Source organism: Rhinoderma darwinii, chromosome 4 (genome assembly GCF_050947455.1).
Source record: "Rhinoderma darwinii isolate aRhiDar2 chromosome 4, aRhiDar2.hap1, whole genome shotgun sequence".
NCBI lineage: Eukaryota > Metazoa > Chordata > Amphibia > Anura > Rhinodermatidae > Rhinoderma > Rhinoderma darwinii.
The window spans coordinates 279,900,165-279,920,139 of NC_134690.1; the positions used below are offsets into that span (position 1 = coordinate 279,900,165).

The following is a 19,975-nucleotide window of genomic DNA, read 5'->3' on the forward strand; positions in this document are numbered from 1 at the left end:
CTAGCATCATACATAACTATGATGCTAGGAGCCCGGCTCCCTGCAGTGTGTTCGGTCGGGGTCTTCCGGGCGAAATACGTTCCGTCCATTACGGAACGTAACATAGTCGTGTGAACCCAGCCTAACACTTTAGATTGTAATTACATATGCAGTTTTCGGGGCAGTATTTGGTGCAGTTTTTTGTGCCAAAGTCAGGAGTGGATCCAGAAAGAAGGAAAAGTATAAAGGAAAGACTGAAACTTTTCCTCTCTTTTTTATGTAATTCTGTGTTTGACTCAAAGAACTGCAACAAAAAGTGCCACAAAAACTGCATGTGTGATTTCAGCCTAACAATGGTAAAAGTAAAGTCACTTGTCGCCTTATATCCTGCAAAAGACCACAGACTTGTGGTTCCAGACACGTGCTGGTATGCAGGACTGTCAAATGTTATAAAAAATGTGTCAGATCATCACTAAAATCTTCAAGTCAAGTTTCAAGTTTACATATTTGTAGAAGATAAGAAAGTTATTTTGTTATAAAATTATGTTGTTGAACAATTTGATAAATCTAAAACATTTTACGGGAAAAAATAAATTTTCTACATACAACCCATCTTTTCACAGTAGGAGCCAGAGTTTTAAGAAGAAATACGAAGTAATTCTGCCATCTGTTTAAGCAGTGAATACATTTACAATTGTGTAACTTTGACATTATTTTGAATTAACATTTTTGTTTAAATTTATACAAGTATATTTTTCCTCAAGATGTTTTATTACATAAATGTTTTTAATACTCTGTACTTTCTTTAGTTCAAAACAACATGTACCAGTACACATCCTCTATGCATATCTATCTATCTATCTATCTATCTATCTATCTATCTATCTATCTATCTATCTATCTATCTATCTATCTATCTATCTATCTATCTATCTATCTATCTATCTATCTATCTATCTCATATCTATCATCTATCTATCTATCTATCTATCTATCTATCTATCTATCTATCTATCTATCTATCTATCTATCTATCTATCTATCTATCTATCTATCTATCTATCTATCTATCTATCTATCTATCAATCTATCTATCTCATATCTATCATCTATCTATCTATCTATCTATCTATCTATCTATCTATCTATCTATCTATCTATCTATCTATCTATCTATCTATCTATCTATTTATCTATCTATCTATCTATCTATCTATCTATCTATCTATCTATCTATCTATCTATATCACATAAACACAAAAATTGGAATAGCACTAAATGAACACTAAAGTAACTTAAACCGCTAAATATAGATAAATATGCGTTACTGCTAAATCTGCCAGTAATGTATATTTATTTATATTTGGTGGTTTAGGTGGCATTAGTGTCGCAGTGTGCTGTCACCATTCTTTTTCTGTTGTATATTTGCAGTCACAGGTGTTCTTGCACCTGCATACACATTTTATATAATTTAGTTGGAATGTGCTGTTCAAATTTATGTGTTTATGTGATCCATATATGTGGGGTTAGTGACTGCCTCCATTTTTTGTTCTTGCACTCCTCCCATTCTGCCCTGGGTGATTTTAATTAGTTTAATGCTGGTTCCTACCATCCCCAGGTATATATGTAGGCTTAGTCCCAGTTCTGGGTGTATGTGCAGTGTAGGTTCCCACCTTACAGAGGTTGCCTTGTCGTGGCAGGTGGGCTAACACTTTTTGATCAAAATTTGCACTAAGAACCCCCCTATTGTAAGTAGATTTAGCATGTAATGCATATATTTTTATATTTTGTGGTTTAGGTGGCATTAGTGTCGCAGTGTGCGGTCGCCATTCTTTTTCTGCTATATATATATATATATATATATATATATATATATATATATAAAACTATATATATATATATATATAAATATGTATATATATATATATGTACAGTATATATATATAAATATATGTATATATTTAAAACTGTATATATATATATATATATATATGTATATGTATATATATTTATATATATGTATATATATATATATATAGATATACACTACCGTTCAAAAGTTCAGGGTCACTTAGAAATTTCACTATTTTTGAAAGGAAAGCACAGTTTTTTTCAATGAAGATGACATTAAATTACTATACATTGTTAATGTGCTAAATAACTATTCTAGCTGCAGATGTCTGGTTTATAATGCAATATCTACATAGGTGTATATAGGCCCATTTCCAGCAACCATCACTCCAGTGTTCTAATGGTACATTGTGTTTGCTAACTGTGTTAGAAGGCTAATGGATGATTAGAAAACACTTGAAAACCCTTGTGCAATTATGTTAGCACCGCTGTAAACAGTTTTTCTGTTTAGAGGAGCTATAAAACTGACCTTCCTTTGAGCTAGTTGAGAATCTGGAGCATTACATTTGTGGATTCGATTAAACTTTCCAAATGGCTAGAAAAAGAGAGCTTTTATGTGAAACTCGACAGTCTATTCTTGTTCTTAGAAATGAAGGCTATTCCATGCGAGAAATTGCCAAGAAACTGAAGATTTCCTACAACGGTGTGTACTACTCCCTTCAGAGGACAGCACAAACAGGCTCTAACCAGAGTAGAAAGAGAAGTGGGAGGCCCCGCTGCACAACTGAGCAACAAGACAAGTACATTAGAATCTCTAGTTTGAGAAATAGACGCCTCACAGGTCCTCAACTGGCAGCTTCATTAAATAGTACCCGCAAAACGCCAGTGTCAACGTCTACAGTGAAGAGGCGACTCCAGGATGCTGGCCTTCAGTGCAGAGTGGCAAAGAAAAAGCCATATCTGAGACTGGCTAATAAAAGGAAAAGATTAATATGGGCAAAAGCACAGACATTGGACAGAGGAAGATTGGAAAAAAGTGTTATGGACAGACGAATCGAAGTTTGAGGTGTTTGGATCACACAGAAGAACATTTGTGAGACGCAGAACAACTGAAAAGATGCTGGAAGAGTGCCTGACGCCATCTGTTAAGCATGGTGGAGGTAATGTGATGGTCTGGGGTTGCTTTGGTGCTGGTAAAGTGGGAGATTTGTACAAGGTAAAAGTGATTTTGAATAAGGAAGGCTATCACTCCATTTTGCAATGCCATGCCATACCCTGTGGACAGCGCTTGATTGGAGCCAATTTCATCCTACAACAGGACAATGACCCAAAGCACACCTCCAAATTATGCAAGAACTATTTAGGGAAGAAGCAGGCAGCTGGTATTCTATCTGTAATGGAGTGGCCAGCGCAGTCACCAGATCTCAACCCCATAGAGCTGTTGTGGGAGCAGCTTGACCGTATGGTACGCAAGAAGTACCCATCAAGCCAATCCAACTTGTGGGAGGGGCTTCTGGAAGCATGGGGTGAAATTTCTCCCGATTACCTCAGCAAATTAACAGCTAGAATGCCAAAGGTCTGCAATGCTGTAATTGCTGCAAATGGAGCATTCTTTGACGAAAGCAAAGTTTGAAGGAGAAAATTATTATTTCAAATAAAAATCATTATTTCTTACCTTGTCAATGTCTTGACTATATTTTTTTTGCAACTCATTTGATAAATATAAGTGTGAGTTTTCATGTAAAAATTGTGTGGGTGACCCCAAACTTTTGAACGTTAGTGTGTGTATATATATATATATATATATGTGTGTGTGTGTGTGTGTGTACATACAGTGAAGGAAATAAGTATTTGATCCCTTGCTGATTTTGTAAGTTTGCCCACTGTCAAAGACATGAACAGTCTAGAATTTTTAGGCTAGGTTAATTTTACCAGTGAGAGATAGATTATATATAAAAAAAACAAAAAAACAGAAAATCACATTGTCAAAATTATATATATTTATTTGCATTGTGCACAGAGAAATAAGTATTTGATCCCTTTGGCAAACAAGACTTAATACTTGGTGGCAAAACCCTTGTTGGCAAGCACAGCAGTCAGACGTTTTTGTAGTTGATGATGAGGTTTGCACACATGTTAGATGGAATTTTGGCCCACTCCTCTTTGCAGATCATCTGTAAATCATTAAGATTTCGAGGCTGTCGCTTGGCAACTCGGATCTTCAGCTCCCTCCATAAGTTTTCGATGGGATTAAGGTCTGGAGACTGGCTAGGCCACTCCATGACCTTAATGTGCTTTATTTTTGAGCCACTCCTTTGTTGCCTTGGCTGTATGTTTCGGGTCATTGTCGTGCTGGAAGACCCAGCCACGAGCCATTTTTAATGTCCTGGTGGAGGGAAGGAGGTTGTCACTCAGGATTTGACGGTACATGGCTCCATCCATTCTCCCATTGATGCGATGCAGTAGTCCTGTGCCCTTAGCAGAGAAACACTCCCAAAACATAATGTTTCCACCTCCGTGCTTGACAGTGGGGACGGTGTTCTTTGGGTCATAGGCAGCATTTCTCTTCCTCCAAACACGGCGAGTAGTGTTAATGCCAAAGAGCTCAATTTTAGTCTCATCTGACCACAGCACCTTCTCCCAATCACTCTCAGAATCATCCAGATGTTCATTTGCAAACTTCAGATGGGCCTGTAGATGTGCCTTCTTGAGCAGGGGGACCTTGCGGGCACTGCAGGATTTTAATCCATTACGGCGTAATGTGTTACCAATGGTTTTCTTGGTGACTGTGGTCCCAGTTGCCTTGAGATCATTAACAAGTTCCCCCTGTGTAGTTTTCGGCTGAGCTCTCACCTTCCTCAGGATCAAGGATACCCCACGAGGTGATATTTTGCATGGAGCCCCAGATCGATGTCGATTGACAGTCATTTTATATGTCTTCCATTTTCTTACTATTGCACCAACAGTTGTCTCATTCTCACCCAGCGTCTTACTTATGGTTTTGTAGCCCATTCCAGCCTTGTGCAGGTCTATGATCTTGTCCCTGACATCCTTAGAAAGCTCTTTGGTCTTGCCCATGTTGTAGAGGTTAGAATCAGCCTCATTAATTGAGTCTGTGGACAGGAGTCTTTTATACAGGTGACCATTTAAGACAGCTGTCTTTAATGCAGGCACCAAGTTGATTTGGAGCGTGTAACTGGTCTGGAGGAGGCTGAACTCTTAATGGTTGGTAGGGGATCAAATACTTATTTCTCTGTGCACAATGCAAATAAATACATATAATTTTGACTATGTGATTTTCTGTCTTTTTTTTAATATAATCTATCTCTCTCTGGTAAAATTAACCTAGCCTAAAAATTCTAGACTGGTCATGTCTTTGACAGTGGGCAAACTTACAAAATCAGCAAGGGATCAAATACTTATTTCCTTCACTGTATATATTTATATATATATTAAGATGTATATCTCACTCCAAATCCATAGTATCCCCCAGTTTTTGCCTTTACATGTTCACATACACATACTGTAATGAGCATGCCATAGTTGTAACTATTATCATTAAAGGGGTTTCCCACTAAGCACATTTATCACCTATCCACAGGATTGGTGATAAATGTATGATCACTGGGGGCCCCACTTCCAGGACGCCTATTCATGACTAGATCACAAGAGGGTCCCAACCCCTATTCCCCTGTTCTAGTGCTGAGTGGTGGAGCGATCATGCATTTATCCTTTGGATGGTTGATTAATATGATTAATGTGCTTAGAGGTAAAACCCTATCAATGATCTCTGCATATGATCAGTAAGGTTAATCTTTTTGACTTTAGTACTAAAAATGATCCACTCTGAGCAATGAAAGTCTGCTATATTGGCTATGCTTCAAAATCTTTCCCAGTTATTGTCAGAAGGTTTACAACCACGAAAGGTAAAAATTACAGCATCCATAGACATTGTCAAAATTGTTTTGCTATTTTTCATTTTCAGGTTTAGCCTTGTGTATTGAGCCTGTACATTGGCACATGGAGTACCCATAGTTCCATACTCTGTGTGCCGCCATATGGGGCCTTAGAACAGCACTGTAATATGGAGCAATGCTTCTAAGGAAGAACACTTCTGTAATACAGTCAGCATCCATATGAAATTGGAGGTACAGTATGGGCCCTTTGATTTCAATGGTGGCATATTTCTGCTCCTTACAACTCGGAACCATGCGGTATGTCTAAGTAATATCTATAGGACATTCTGAAATAGCTCTTAAAAATATAGAGAACTTGTATTATTTTATTTTTAAACTTTTGGAGTTTGTGAGGGAACAGAACAGGATCAAGAAAATGTTGCAATTATTGTTTTTTTCATTCTGCTTATTTTTTTCCTTTAAACAGAAGACTTACACTATTGCTTTGAGGTACCTTTATGGTTGTGTGAATGCAACTGGATACTTGTAAAAATACATTTTTTACTCTGTATCATGAAGACAGTACCTACTTTGTTTTTCAAATGCTTCAGGCACCAATAACTCCCTGTTATTTATGGTGGATCAGTCATTTATAAAAGTGTTAGTGTGTACTAATACTTGAATTGACTGTACAAATCACTTATCTGTTATGAAACCACCTGAAGGCGGCTTAGGGCGCACACGGCTAACTGCCTGCGTGTACCTACCTCAGGAAAATGTAAAACTTACAGAAGCTTCCATACAGAGCAAGTTGAGAAAATAAAGAGAACAGGAAATTCAAAGACAACTCAAACATTTCTAGGTTACCCAGAGACAAAACATCGCTACTTACATTTTGAAATACAGTGCTGAGATAACAATACCGATACAGCTGTCTCCATCTTCACTATTGCACTTTGTGTTCCTACCTTTAGTATTTGTTCAAAAGAAAGAAGCTGCTTATATGAAATGTTTTTGTGAAATAAGAAGAGCATAGAAACGTTAATAATCCTCTCCCTCTTCTTATGGTAGCGTGAAAGTCTCACATATGTCACATTAGTCTTCCCTAAGGAGAGTTCCAGAGTTAAGCCGTTATTTACTAAAACGTGTCATAAGAGGTTTGACGTCTCTCTTCTGTGCTTTAATTAGGTGTCACCTTTTGATGAAACATTGCACAATTCCTAATGGAAAATACTTTTATTTGCAGAAACCAGGGAATACAAGATCTACACAATTTGAATATAAGATTTGAGGCAAGACCTCTTATGCTCACATTTTATCATAAAACGTCACACAATCATAATAGTTTAGTGGCACTATATAACTTTCTAAACTGTCGAATATCATATAACAGCCCTGGGTGTTAAATTGCAACCAGATTAAGGTAATGATAACCTTTACATAAAGATATATATCTAATTTCCCGCCATTTTTTTTATTTACCGGTTAGTCACTCACCCAAGCTAAGTATATAGCTTAGAATTAGATAATTACAGACACATTTTCTAACAATAATCATTGTTTTGTTTTGTTTTTGCAATGTTGAGTGCTTTTGATTGACGGAAGTGCTTGATATCCCCCCCCCCTACAGTCCCAGTCCCCAATTGTCAGTTTGATCATCAAATCAGGCACACTCACAAAAAAAAAATCAAGACATGGCATTTATTTCCTGTTGCTTTTGTAGCCCTAACATATTTTGCAGCGCTGTACAGAGATTATCACTCCCTGACCCCAATGGGACTCACAATCTAATTCTCAATCTCAAAAACTCACTAAGTCCAGCTTTATGCAAAGGCATTTAAACCTTCTGTATGTTTTTGGAGTGTGGAAGGAAACCATTACAAACACAGGGAGAACATACAAAGTCTATGCGCATGTTGAGCTTGGTCGAATTTGGACCCAGAACGTCATGTTACACAAAACGATGACATTAAAGGGGATACAGTACTTTAAGGGTCTTTTTACAGAAGCCAATGATCAGTTAAACGAGCGTTCTTGTGAATGCCCGTTCCTGATCATTGCCCTGTCTTATCAAAATCTTTTGTGCGGCCAAATAATGATCGCTAGTCAGCAGCGCATCTCCTTCTCCATCTCCTTCTGCCGACGTGTTGCAAATGTGATCGTAGTGATAATTCTTCGTTCCCATACTAATGGTCATTGCTCCGTTTGAAAGGAGCAAACAAGTTCCGATCAACAAGCTGTATTGTCGATTGGCACTCCTTAAAGTTGGTAAACGAGGGTGAATATCTGCCGGTATAAAACCACTTTAACCCTTTAGTGACCAGCCTATTTTAGGCTCTAATGACCAAGTTATTTTTTCCATTTTTCTATAGTCGCATTCAAAGAGCTATAACTTTTTTATTTTTCTGCCGACATAGCTGTATGATGACTTTTTTTTGTGGGATTAGTTGTACTCCTTAATGGCACCATTTTGGGGTACATATAATTTTTTTGATTAAATTATATTAACTTTTTTTGGAGGCCAATAGAAAAAACCTCTGAAATTCCGCCATTGTTGTATGCGTTTTCAAATTCACAGTGAACGTGTGGCGTAAATAACACATTATGTTTATTCTATGGGTCGTACGATTGCGAAGACACCACATATGTAGAGGTTTTTTATATTTTACGACTTTTGCACAATAAAAACTCTTTTGAACTAGAACTATTTGTTTTTGCATCGTCGCTTTCCAAGAGCCATAATTATTTTTTCTTCTGTCAATGTAGTGATTTTTTTTGTTTGTTTTTTTGTGGGACGATACGTAGCTTAGATTGGTACTGTTTTGGGGTACATGGGACTTATTAATTAACTTTTATTATGACTTTTTTGGGGGGCAATGGAAAAAAAATAGCAATTTCGCCGGTTTTTTTTTGGGTGTTCACCTTGCGGCTTAATTTACATGTTGGCTGTATTGTTTGGGTCATTATGGTCATGACGATACCATATATCTGTACTTTTATTTATTTTTTACACTTTTACTAAATAAAATCACTTTTTATGGAATATTTTTTTTTTTACTGTAATCTTTATTAATCATTTTTATTTCACATTTACTACTTATTTTTTTTTAATCCCACTAGGGGACTTCACTATGCGATCTCCTGATCGCAGAAATAATGCTTTGGTATACTTAGTATATCCAGCACATCCTAATAGGTATATACCCAGGGCAGACCTGGGGGCTTTTATCAGGCCCCCGGCTGCCATGGCACCCCATCAGAGGCCCGTGATTGCATTTGCTCCCTCCCTCTGTAAATGATTTAAACAGGTTAAACGGCTGCGCTCTAAGTAAACTTAGATCGTGGCCGTTAGAGCAGGAGCCTGGCTGTCATGTGACAGCCGAGCCCCAGCTTCAGCTTGCAGGACTTAGACTGGGCCGCCGTGAAAATGTGACGGCCTAGCCTAAGGCCCCTTAGTGACCGCCGTTAAAAATTCGTATTGGTGGTCACTAAGGGGTTAAGACACATAAGGGTCCTTTTACACCAGCCAATTTTGGCCATAAAACAAGTGCCAATCAACTAAACAGCTTGTTGATCGGCACTAGTTTACTCCTTCCACAAGGTGCTATGTATGGGGATGTGCGATCATTACTACAATTGCTCGTCCCCATGCATTACCATCATGTCGGCAGCATGTTACACAGGGGGATGTGCTGCTGACAAAGAAAATATTTTCTGCTGCATAAACTATACGATCAGCTGATGAATGATCGTTTGCTTGTTCATCGGCTGATGGTTGCCCCGTTTAGATTTTGATAAGACAGGGCAATTATCAGGAACGAGTGCCCCTATGAATGCTCATTTTCCCGATCATTGGCCCATGTAAAAGGACCTTAAGTCACATGGATTATTCCACATTATCATTTACATGCCATTGCCTATGGCTAGCTGTATTCTTCATAGCCTACTTATTTAAGGCCACTACAGGAGTTCTTTTTAAGTCTGAGAGAGTTCTTATCAGCAGGCAATGGTTGGAAGGGAGTTTGATAACAAGCTGCGATCAACGACCAGAAAGGCAAACCACTAAATTTCCTTATAATTTTACAAGGAACTATCACATAAAATATTTTATCTCCTAATTCTGCTTCCAACTATTCCCTGGCCAATAAATGCATTACTTTGCTGGAATTTATATTCACACTCCTGCGCTTCTAATATAAGAATGCTTTTGTGTAGAATTTTGACTTGTTGCTATGATTTTTATCGATATTCTGCACCATAGCTAAGGTACAGTAATAAAGAGCTCTAAAGATGACTAAACTGGAACTCTCAGTAATGCGGACTGACATTTTCAGCAGTAACCCACCGTCAAATATAAAGACAATTCAAGTTTCTTCTGCAAGGTTCTTAAGTTAAGACTTTTACAAAGATTTCACCTTTATTTCACACAACTGTACTCTCTAGTCACCTATTTTCATCTTAGTAAAATAGACTTTTCTTTATTAAGAAAGAAATTATTCTGACTTTACTTTGCCTTACTGGTCTGCAAACTGCACCCAAAGGTAACGTCCTTGTTATCATGGCTCTGGCAGGCAACGGTGGATTGCTTTTCTTTCTGATAAGTTTTCCAGCTAATGCATTTCGGTTCCCACTGTACAGGATTACACGATTTAGTAACAACTGTCAGGTCCGCAGTTTGCAACATTCAATCACAGTTAGTATTCATTGTCTTTGATTGGATAACATTTGAGATTAAATCTTTCTCATTGCCCAGTTTATGAACTATGTGAAAAATATGTATCTTCAGTGCTTCGTGTTTTTGTATCATTGTATTGATTTCCCTTCCACGATTTAGTAGTTCACAAGGCGTATACATTTACAATGAAGGTGAACCTGTCCCATCAAAATCACTCAAAACATATTGTAACGCCGCTCAAAATGTATAATACCCTTCTGACCATTGTACATTTTAATTGGGCTTCCATAATATCTTCATACGCTCCAGTCGCAGCTATACTATTGTTAATGGTGAAAACCACCATACTTTTTAGGGATTTTAGTATGTACGTAGGCTTTGATTTGCATTTCGTAAATATAACAGTTTAAATAATAGTTTAGGATGGAAAATAAACAGCAATATTGATAATGACTGATTACCAAACCTGGTACAACATTGGCAGTTCTGTTTGCCTGTTCTCTCAGAGTGAAGCTCGGACCAATGTGGACTGACACTCGACTGATTAAAATCTTGTACCGCACTTCGGAGCCATCCCCTGATATGTTAAGCTAGCACAGGTGCTTTGTTCTGTTTGCTCCTTCAAGTATTTAGCTTGAACCCATCTGCCTCAACCAATTATTGAACTTTTTTCACAAGTGCTCTCAGCAAAGAAGCCAACCACAGTGCACAGCCTGAAAGACATAGACAAGATGTAAATAAATAGCCAAATACAGATTGCATCCGATTACAAATAAATGAAACAATGATACTTAAACTTCTGTATACATGATGAACGCTAATATGGCTTCATTTAAATTTTGCAGTAGGAATTATTAACAGAATGTTCCCCACATACTGTATATACTTACTTGAGTGTTTTGTTTTGTTTTTTAATAGGAGAGGAAGATACGGATAGAACAGCTAGTATAGTCCCATAATACTAAATCCATCAGCTAGTCGCAAAACAGTAGTTATCTCATCTGTGATCACTGAGATCAGAAGAGGAAGCTAATGTGACTACTGGCTGATGCAGTTTAGCTTCCTTTCTGCTGGGTCTGAAATAGAGTGGCTATGCGTCGGCTCACATCAGCTTTGTCTGATGTGTAGAGTGTAAGGGCATGTCCTTAAAGAGAACCTGTCAGTAGTTCATATAAGTTTCCATGATTCCAGCGCTGTTTTTTTTTCCTATACCCCCCCCCCCCCCGTTCCAGAGACTATTGTATTGGCTTCCTATATGCTAATTTGATCAAGTTAGCCAACAGGGCGTGAACTACACTCGAGCTGCCTTGCGCTTATTGGTCAGCATCAGAGGCAGATAAGCCAGCTCCACCCCATTAACTAACTACAGCAAATTAGCATATAGGGGGCCAGCACCACAGTGGGCCATATCTCTGGAAGGGGGGGGGGGTCTAGGAAAAGAAGCTAACAGTGCCGGAATAAGGGAGATAGCGCTATTCAGGTCAGTTAACCAGTTTAAATGATATTACCTAGTGACAGGTCCTTATTGAACTTCAATGTTCTTAGTTAAACCAGTATTATGTTGAAGGTGCCAAGCTCAGCAGTGCTTCTTGTTTTAATTAATTTCCCTCTTGTATGCTCACATAATTTATTACAGATAATTACTATATGTGAGAATGGTTTTAGTGAGGAACAGATATTATCTTTTAACATCACCATGGGTATTTCATGTGCATCTTGTTTTAATAATGCAATACCTTTGTAGTGTTGATGCTATCACATTTCTTAGCCATTGGGACATGTCTTTTAATAAAAGTGCATTGACAGAAGCCAAGTTGAAAACATAAAGATCAATATAGAAAAAGGCACATTTGTAGTAAGATACGTGTTTACCCAATAATCTACAAATCAGCATCAATAGTTGTAAGGTTGTTATCTTCTCGTAGATGTCCGTAGTACGATAGTGTGACACCATAGACGGATAATAAAATCTATTTCAATTTGAATAGCTGAACTGGAAATCATCAAAAACTCAGTTATAGGTCAAGAAGTGATTTCTAACCATACAGAGATCAGGGTCTTATTCCAGACAGGTGGGGCTATCCGCTTATAGCAGTTAAGGAATAGGAGTATCATTATATTCTAGTGTTTCATTGTTCGGAGATCGGTTGATAAGGCTACAATTAGCTTCTCCAACCACTCAGTTATAGTACTGTTATAGTTCTGTTTCTCACCATATTGGAATTGGTCACATATTACAGTTTCCAATCTTCTGTTACTTATAACATACAACTTTTGTAGAATATTCTTATAAATACAAGATCTGAAAAGGACAATATATTTCATATTTGATTGATTTCCCTGATCTGTTTAATAGCACAGCGACATTGTTTGGCCTAGGACCATAATCAGCCTGTTTGGTTCACATTGGCCAAAGACACATGTATCATTTGTATTTAGAATATTTTCCAGGGCTAAAGGGGATATTACATGGCCTGACGAGGGCCTTTTAAATGAGCGCCGATCAACGAGACAGCTCGTTGATCGGCGCTCGTTTGCTCCTTTCACAAGGAACAATGTATGGGGACGAGCGATCATTACTGCGATTGTTTGTCCTCATACATTTCTATCACATCAGCAGCACATCTTCCGGTTTACACAGGGAGATGTGCTGCCGACAATGATAATAGTTTTTGCATTTAAAACTATGCAATCAGCCGATGAACGAGCGTTTGCTTGTTCATTGGCTGATCGTTGCCCTGTTTACACTGGGCAATTATCGGGAACGAGCGTTCTGTGAACCTTCGTTTGCCCAATAATTGGACAGAGTAACCTCCACACGATGCAGGTTTTGCAGAAATCCTTACTCAGCAAGAACAAACCTAATCAGATGAATAGAACAGATTTTACATACACCATCTATTTTTTTAAAAAATTTATGGGACTAAAAATCTGTATCATTCCTCTGAATGGGGAAGTTTCTGCAGCAAGCACACGGACTTCTGCAACAAAATCTGCCGCATGTGAATTCACCCTTAAGATCCTTCCTACTGGTGTGACTCTTTGGTGCCCTCTTGGCAAGCCAAATCTCTTATCCAGATCCTTAGCCCGGCAGAGGCTGTGCAGTAAATCACACAGCACTACTAGTAGTGTAGATTAGTAGGCTGATACTGTCCCTAGTACAAAGTTAGGGTATGTTCGCATGGCTTATTTTCAGCTGTTTTTCAGGCCATAAACGCCCTGAAAAACGGCTGAAAATACGGGGGCTGAACGCCTTTAAACATCTGATTATTGATTTCAATGAGAAAAACTGTGTTTTGTTCCCACAGGTCGTTTTTTTCCGCGGCCGTTTTTAAAAATGGCGCGTAAAAAAACACCCCGTAAAAAAGAAGTGCATGTCACTTCTTGAGCCATTTTTGGAGCTAAAAAAACAGCCGTAAAAAACGCATCAAAAAAACGCTTGATGCATAAAAAATGGCTGAAAATCAGGGGCTGTTTTCAATGCTGTATTTTACAGCCGGTTTTAGTCTACCATGTGAACATACCCTTACTGAACAAGGAGAAGGATGTTCAGTTGCACCTACAGCTGGATTCGCCTTGATGTGCGATTCTTTCATCATCAGTGGTGCCCATACGAGACACTTCTGCTTCACCAATAGAGCATTGTCAACTTTTATTCCAACAGTTTTGCCACCCTGGTAAAAGAGGTAACGAGGGGCCCATTGATCGTAAATCTAAGCTATGAGGGGCATACTAAGGGCATGGCCAGACGTGGCGGAATTGCTCTGGAATTCCGCTGCGGTTACTCCGCAGCGGAAATCCGCAGCGGACCCATTTCTCCATTGCCTTCCACAGCTTTTTAGTAGGGTTCGTTTGCACGTTGCGGACAATTTCGCTGTGGAGCATAGGCTGCGGTGCGGAATTTGGTGTCCGCAGCATACAATGGTTGTTGCGGACATGTGGCGGACTGGTTGCGGACTCATTGCGGAATTTCTCCATTGACTTCAATGGAGAGTCAAAATTCCGCAATGAAGTCCGCAGATGTTATGTAGATGTTATGTGTGCTGCGGAGCGTATTGGTTTTATTACCATGACATTTCCTCATTCTGGCTGGACCTATGTATTTCTAGGTCTACAGCCAGACTGAGCAAGTCAATGGGGCTCCCGTAATTACGGGTGACTACGTGTGTGCACCCGTAAATACGGGAGCGTTGCTAGGCGACGTCAGTAAATAGTCACTGTCCAGGGTGCTGAAAGAGTTAAGCGATCGGCAGTAACTGTTTCAGCACCCTGGGCAGTGACCCTCGGTAAGTTCATACTTACCGAGAACTCCCTGCTTCTTCCTCCAGTCCGGCTACCTACGCAGATTCTGTGCGGCATTGATGCGGACAGTAGCGGAAGAATTCCGCCACATCTGGGCATGCCCTTATTATACTTTATATATCGAAAAAACGTTGAGAAATCTTTAAAATGCTTTTCATTGGTTCATTACAAAATGTGAAACGGAACAATTCATCCAAACTACATGTAATTTATATAGCTATGGCCCAAATGAACCAATAACTAGAGCAGCCATAGATGATAGAAGTCAAGATGGATGATGTGAATACATATAGGTGTAAGGCAGTACTACGGTATCATTTCTTTGTCCTAACTTTTTCTAAATGAAAGGATACATACATAGACATATCTTTGCTTTTCTTATGTCCTTATTCATAAACTGAGTAATGTTTATAAAACATGATTTCATGAATTTTTTAGAATGCAAAAAATCTAATGTATCCTAAAGCACCGACTGAAGAAACAATTGTATTTCTTGTCTGCATCTTTACATACACATCCTACATGGATTTAGCTAAATAGAAACTGTGTTCCAGAGATTTATGTTGGGATGTTAACTGCTGGAGGAAAATAGTTGAAAGAGTGGGAATACAGAACCCGCTGCTATCTTCACCCACTCCTGTCATTGTCTTGCTGGAGAGATACACAGTGACTGTGTTATAGAATAAATATATGTATACAACTGGCATTCTACCGAAAGAGGAGTATAACATGTATTTCTTCTTTATTATGTATATATACAATGAGAATGCATTACACTGGCAACATGCAGATATATATATCATGATGAGTATGTTTGAGAATGATAAAAATGATTTACAGTATGACACCAAAGGTTTACTGATCATTCTTTTGGGCTCCGTATAATTCAAATGATTGGGTGTCTCTTACTTTATCTTTAGATTGTTTTTTCTACCCCCACTGTATTAGTTATTAAGGAGTCCCCAATGCTAAAAAACAGTTTATCTTTCTGCATGGTGTTGGCAGTTCATGGCACCTCGCACCAGCAGAGTGTTGTAGTATTGGGAACTATCTATGACTGGTCAGTTTATGGCATCACACTATGTAATTACCTATGTTGTTATTCATTGTCTGAACCATGTAGAGAGAAGAGGGTATATTCCAGCATCTAAAATTGTTGGTGCGGGGAGCCTCTTTTATATTTGTTTTCTTCGTAATCTTATTTATATTGAAATTCTGTAATAGAAGATACAGAAACATGGATGTAACAAGTAATGCAAGTGTGACAGTAACATTAAAAACAATGCTAGAACAGACATACATGAACATCAGTGCTTACAATTGTGGGATAATGCTGTCCTGGAACTAAGTTGATTAACCCTTTCCCGTCGCTATTTTTCAGATTTTTGCTTTCGTTTTTACCTCCCCACATTCCAAAAGCCCTAACTTTTTTATTTTTACATCAATATAGCCGTAGGACGGCTTGTTTTTTGCGGGACAAGTTGTATATGGCACCATTTATTGTACTACATGAAACTTTTTGATCACTTTTTATTCTAGTCTTTTGTGGGAGCTGAAGTGTTCACCGGGAAAACAAAATAATTATATTTTGTAATATATGGACTTTTACTGACATGACGAAAGCAGTTATGTTCATTTTTAATTTTATTTACATTGTGCTTGGGGGAAAATGCGAAGGTTTTTTTCTAAACGTTTAATATTTTTTTATATACTAAAAAAACTTTATTTTACTGTATTTGACTTTTTTACTTGTCCCCCTAGGAGACTTGAACCAGTGATTGTTGGATCGTTTGCATGCTATACTGCAATACTAATGTATTGCAGTATATCGTTATCCTCACACTCTCGCATAGAAGTACAAATATGGCAGACCTGGGGGGCCCTCATCAGACCCCCAGGTTGCCATGCCAACCATCGGCACACTGCGATCCCGTCGCGGCGCGGGGGGGGGGGGTCATTGCAATGTTACAGGGGCTCCTTTTCTAACCATTTAAATGCTGCGGTTGCTATTGACTAAGGGGTTAAATGAGCCGGATCCTGCTCGAGCCATAACTTTTTCTTTATCCGTGAGTAGAGTGGTGTGAGGGCTTATTTCTTGCGGGAGGAATTGTAGTTTCTATTGACACCATTTAAAGTACCATAAAATGTACTGGGAAACTGAGAAAAAATTATTTGCGGGCTGAAATTGTAAAAAAAATCTGATTCCATTTTTTGGGGGTTTCATTTTTACAGCTTTCGCCGTGCGGTAAAAACGAAAACTTTACTTTATTCTGCGGCTCAATACAATTAGGGTGATACCAAATTGATATAGTTTTTTTTTATATTATACTACTTTTACAAAGAATTTGTTAAAATAAAAAATGATTTGTTTCACCACATTCCGAGATCCGTAACTTTGTTCAGTTGATTGAGCGGTAGGAGGTCTTATTTTTTGCGGGACGAGCTGTAGTTTTTATTGGTACCATTTTTTGGTACATAAAATCTGATCAAAAAATTGTATTACATTTTTTTATAAGAGCTAAGGTGACAAAAAAAAACAGCCATTTTGGCAGGTTAAATGATTTACGTTTTTTACGGCGTTCACCGTGCATGTTAAATAATGGTATATTGTAATAGTTCGGCCTTTTACAGATGTAGCAATACCAATTGTGTTTATTTGTTTACATTACTTTAGAAGTAAAATGTGAAAGTTTTTGTTTTTTTTAACCTTAATTTTAGTTTTTTTCTCACTACTAATAACTTTAAGGGCATGACCAGACGTGGCGTATTTCTTCCGCCACTGTCCGCATCAATGCCGCACATAATCTGCGTTGCAGATTCTGTTGCGGCTCTGCCTAAAATGGGCATTAAATTGATGCGGACTAGCCGTTGCTTATTGAGGTGAAAGTACTTCCCTTCTCTCTATTAGTGCAGGATAGAGAGAAGGGACAGCCCTTTCCCTAGTAAAAGTAAAATAAATTCATACTTACCCGGCCGTTGTCTTGGTGACGCGTCCCTCTTTCGGCATCCAGCCCGACCTCCCTGGATGACGCGGCAGTCCATGTGACCGCTGCACCTGTGATTGGCTGCAGCCGTCACTTGGACTGAAACGTCATCCCGGGAGGCCGGAATGGAGGAAGAAGCAGGGAGTTCTCGGTAAGTAGGAACTTCTATTTTTTTTTACAGGTTGATGTATATTGTGATCGGAAGTCACTGTCCAGGCTGCTGAAACAGTTACTGCCGATCGTTTAACTCTTTCAGCACCCTGGACAGTGACTATCTCCTGGCGTCGCCTAGCAACGCTCCCGTAATTATGGGTGCACACACGTAGTCACCCGTAATTACGGGAGCCCCATTGACTTCTATGGGCCTGCCCGTGCCGTAATAACGGGCGTTTTTACGGGCGTTTTTACGTTAGTGTGCATGGGGCCTCAGTCTGGCTGTAGACCTAGAAATACATAGGTCCAGCCAGAATGAAGAAATATCATGTTCGTAAAACAAATACCCTACGCAACACACATAACATCTGCGTACTTCATTGCGGAATTTTGACTCTCCATTGAAGTCAATGGAGAAATTCCGCAATGAGTCCGCTACACGTCCGCAACAGCCAGTGTATGCTGCGGACACCAAATTCCGAACCGCAGCCTATGGTCCGCAGCGGAGTTTTCCGCAACGTGTAAACGAACCTAACTAAAAAGATGTGGAAAGCAATGGAGGAACGTGTACGCTGCGGATTTCCTCAGCGGACTGTCCGCAGCGGAATTCCAGAGCAATTCTGCCACGTCTGGTCATGACCTACGTAGTATAATGTATTCTAAGGCTGGATTCACACGAGCACATTACGTCCGTAATGGACGGAACGTATTTCGGCCGCAAGTCCCGGACCGAACACACTGCAGGGAGCCGGGCTCCTAGCATCATAGTTATGTACGATGCTAGGAGTCCCTGCCTCGCTGTCGGACAACTGTCCGGCACTGTAATCATGTTTTCAGTATGGGACAGTAGTTCCATGGAGAGGCAGGGACTCCTAGCATCGTATATAACTATGATGCTAGGAGCCCGGCTCCCAGCAGTGTGTTCGGTCCGGGACTTGCGGCCGAAATACGTTCCGTCCATTACGGATGTAATGTGCTCGTGTGAATCCAGCCTTACTGTCATTGTGACGTGACAGCCACACTGACAGGAAGCCTACGAGGACCAGCCTCCTGCTGCTCCTCCAAGACTTCTGTACATGGCAACCCGGAGGTCATTGTCTGGCCTCCGATTGCCACGACAAGCATTGGCAGCTCCCACAATCACTTCGTGGTGGCTTCCGATGTGCTTCAAACCTCTTAAATGCGGCGATCGCAATCAGTCGCCGCATTTATGGGGTTAATTGCCGAAATTCAGTGGCGATGGTCCGCTGACCGGCAAGACTGGAGTGGAGCTGTCCCCGACAGCTGACCTCCCGGTTCCCGGACACTGTCGGTTAGGACAGTGTGCGCCGGAAACAGCTCCGCATCTGTACGTCCTGTTGCGGGAAGCAACCCCTCTGCAGGATGTACAGTTGCGGCGCAGCGCGGGAAGAGGTTAAGTTATGAAATGTATAGCATTAAAGCAAGCCGGTACTGTCTATGTTGTTCTAATAGCCGCATTTCTAGGATTTCATCAGCTATTTTAGAATTACTTTAGAAGCAACATGATTTTACTATAGTCCGCTAAACTCTTGAGTGATGTTGACACATTTTAACTGTAAAACAGGCCAGCAATGATAAGCATGGCTTAAACTACAGCTTAATTCATTAGGTTGTCTGTTTTAACATAGCGTCTGAAACCTGCATTTCAATGAGACAAAGAAATGAAAAATCCATTGAACAAGTGCACTTTGTGATTGCACTCAAGTGCTTTGTGTGAAGAAATAGGTTAAGAATATTCCAGTAACCATTAAAGATCCCAAGGGCACATCCATCTGATACAGGCCCTAGTATATTGGAGTGTATTTAATATTTGTACCATCATTTAATTTGACACATTTATTTGTATACCAAATTCTGTTATATTGTTTGACATTGTAGTCATCTGTTTTGTAAAATGTCACACAAATGACTAAAACAGTGCAACAAAAAACACCAAGATGTTTGAACAAGAGGTTAAAGAAGACAGCATAACAATATTTGCATGTTTTAAATATCATTTGCATATATTAAGAGTGCCTGATTGAAGCTATACCCCTAGGATTATTTCTTTTAGTTATTGCGTGAAAGATTCAGACAAAATTTTGGAGCATCATAAAAGCCACATAAGGAGCCGG

At 39.3% G+C, this 19,975-nt stretch overlaps 1 protein-coding gene and 1 long non-coding RNA gene across 3 annotated transcripts in view; one reads left to right on the forward strand and one right to left on the reverse strand.

Moving 5' to 3' along the window:
* Window positions 1–19,975, forward strand: part of PACRG (parkin coregulated) — a 593,882-nt gene that overhangs the window by 444,390 nt on the left and 129,517 nt on the right. The window lies entirely within an intron of this gene.
* On the reverse strand, window positions 9,488–15,912 carry LOC142759870 (uncharacterized). The gene is made up of 3 exons (XR_012883205.1): window positions 15,795–15,912; window positions 10,868–11,114; window positions 9,488–10,356 (listed from the first exon to the last, which is right to left on the reverse strand). It is a non-coding gene; the product is annotated as an uncharacterized LOC142759870 (long non-coding RNA).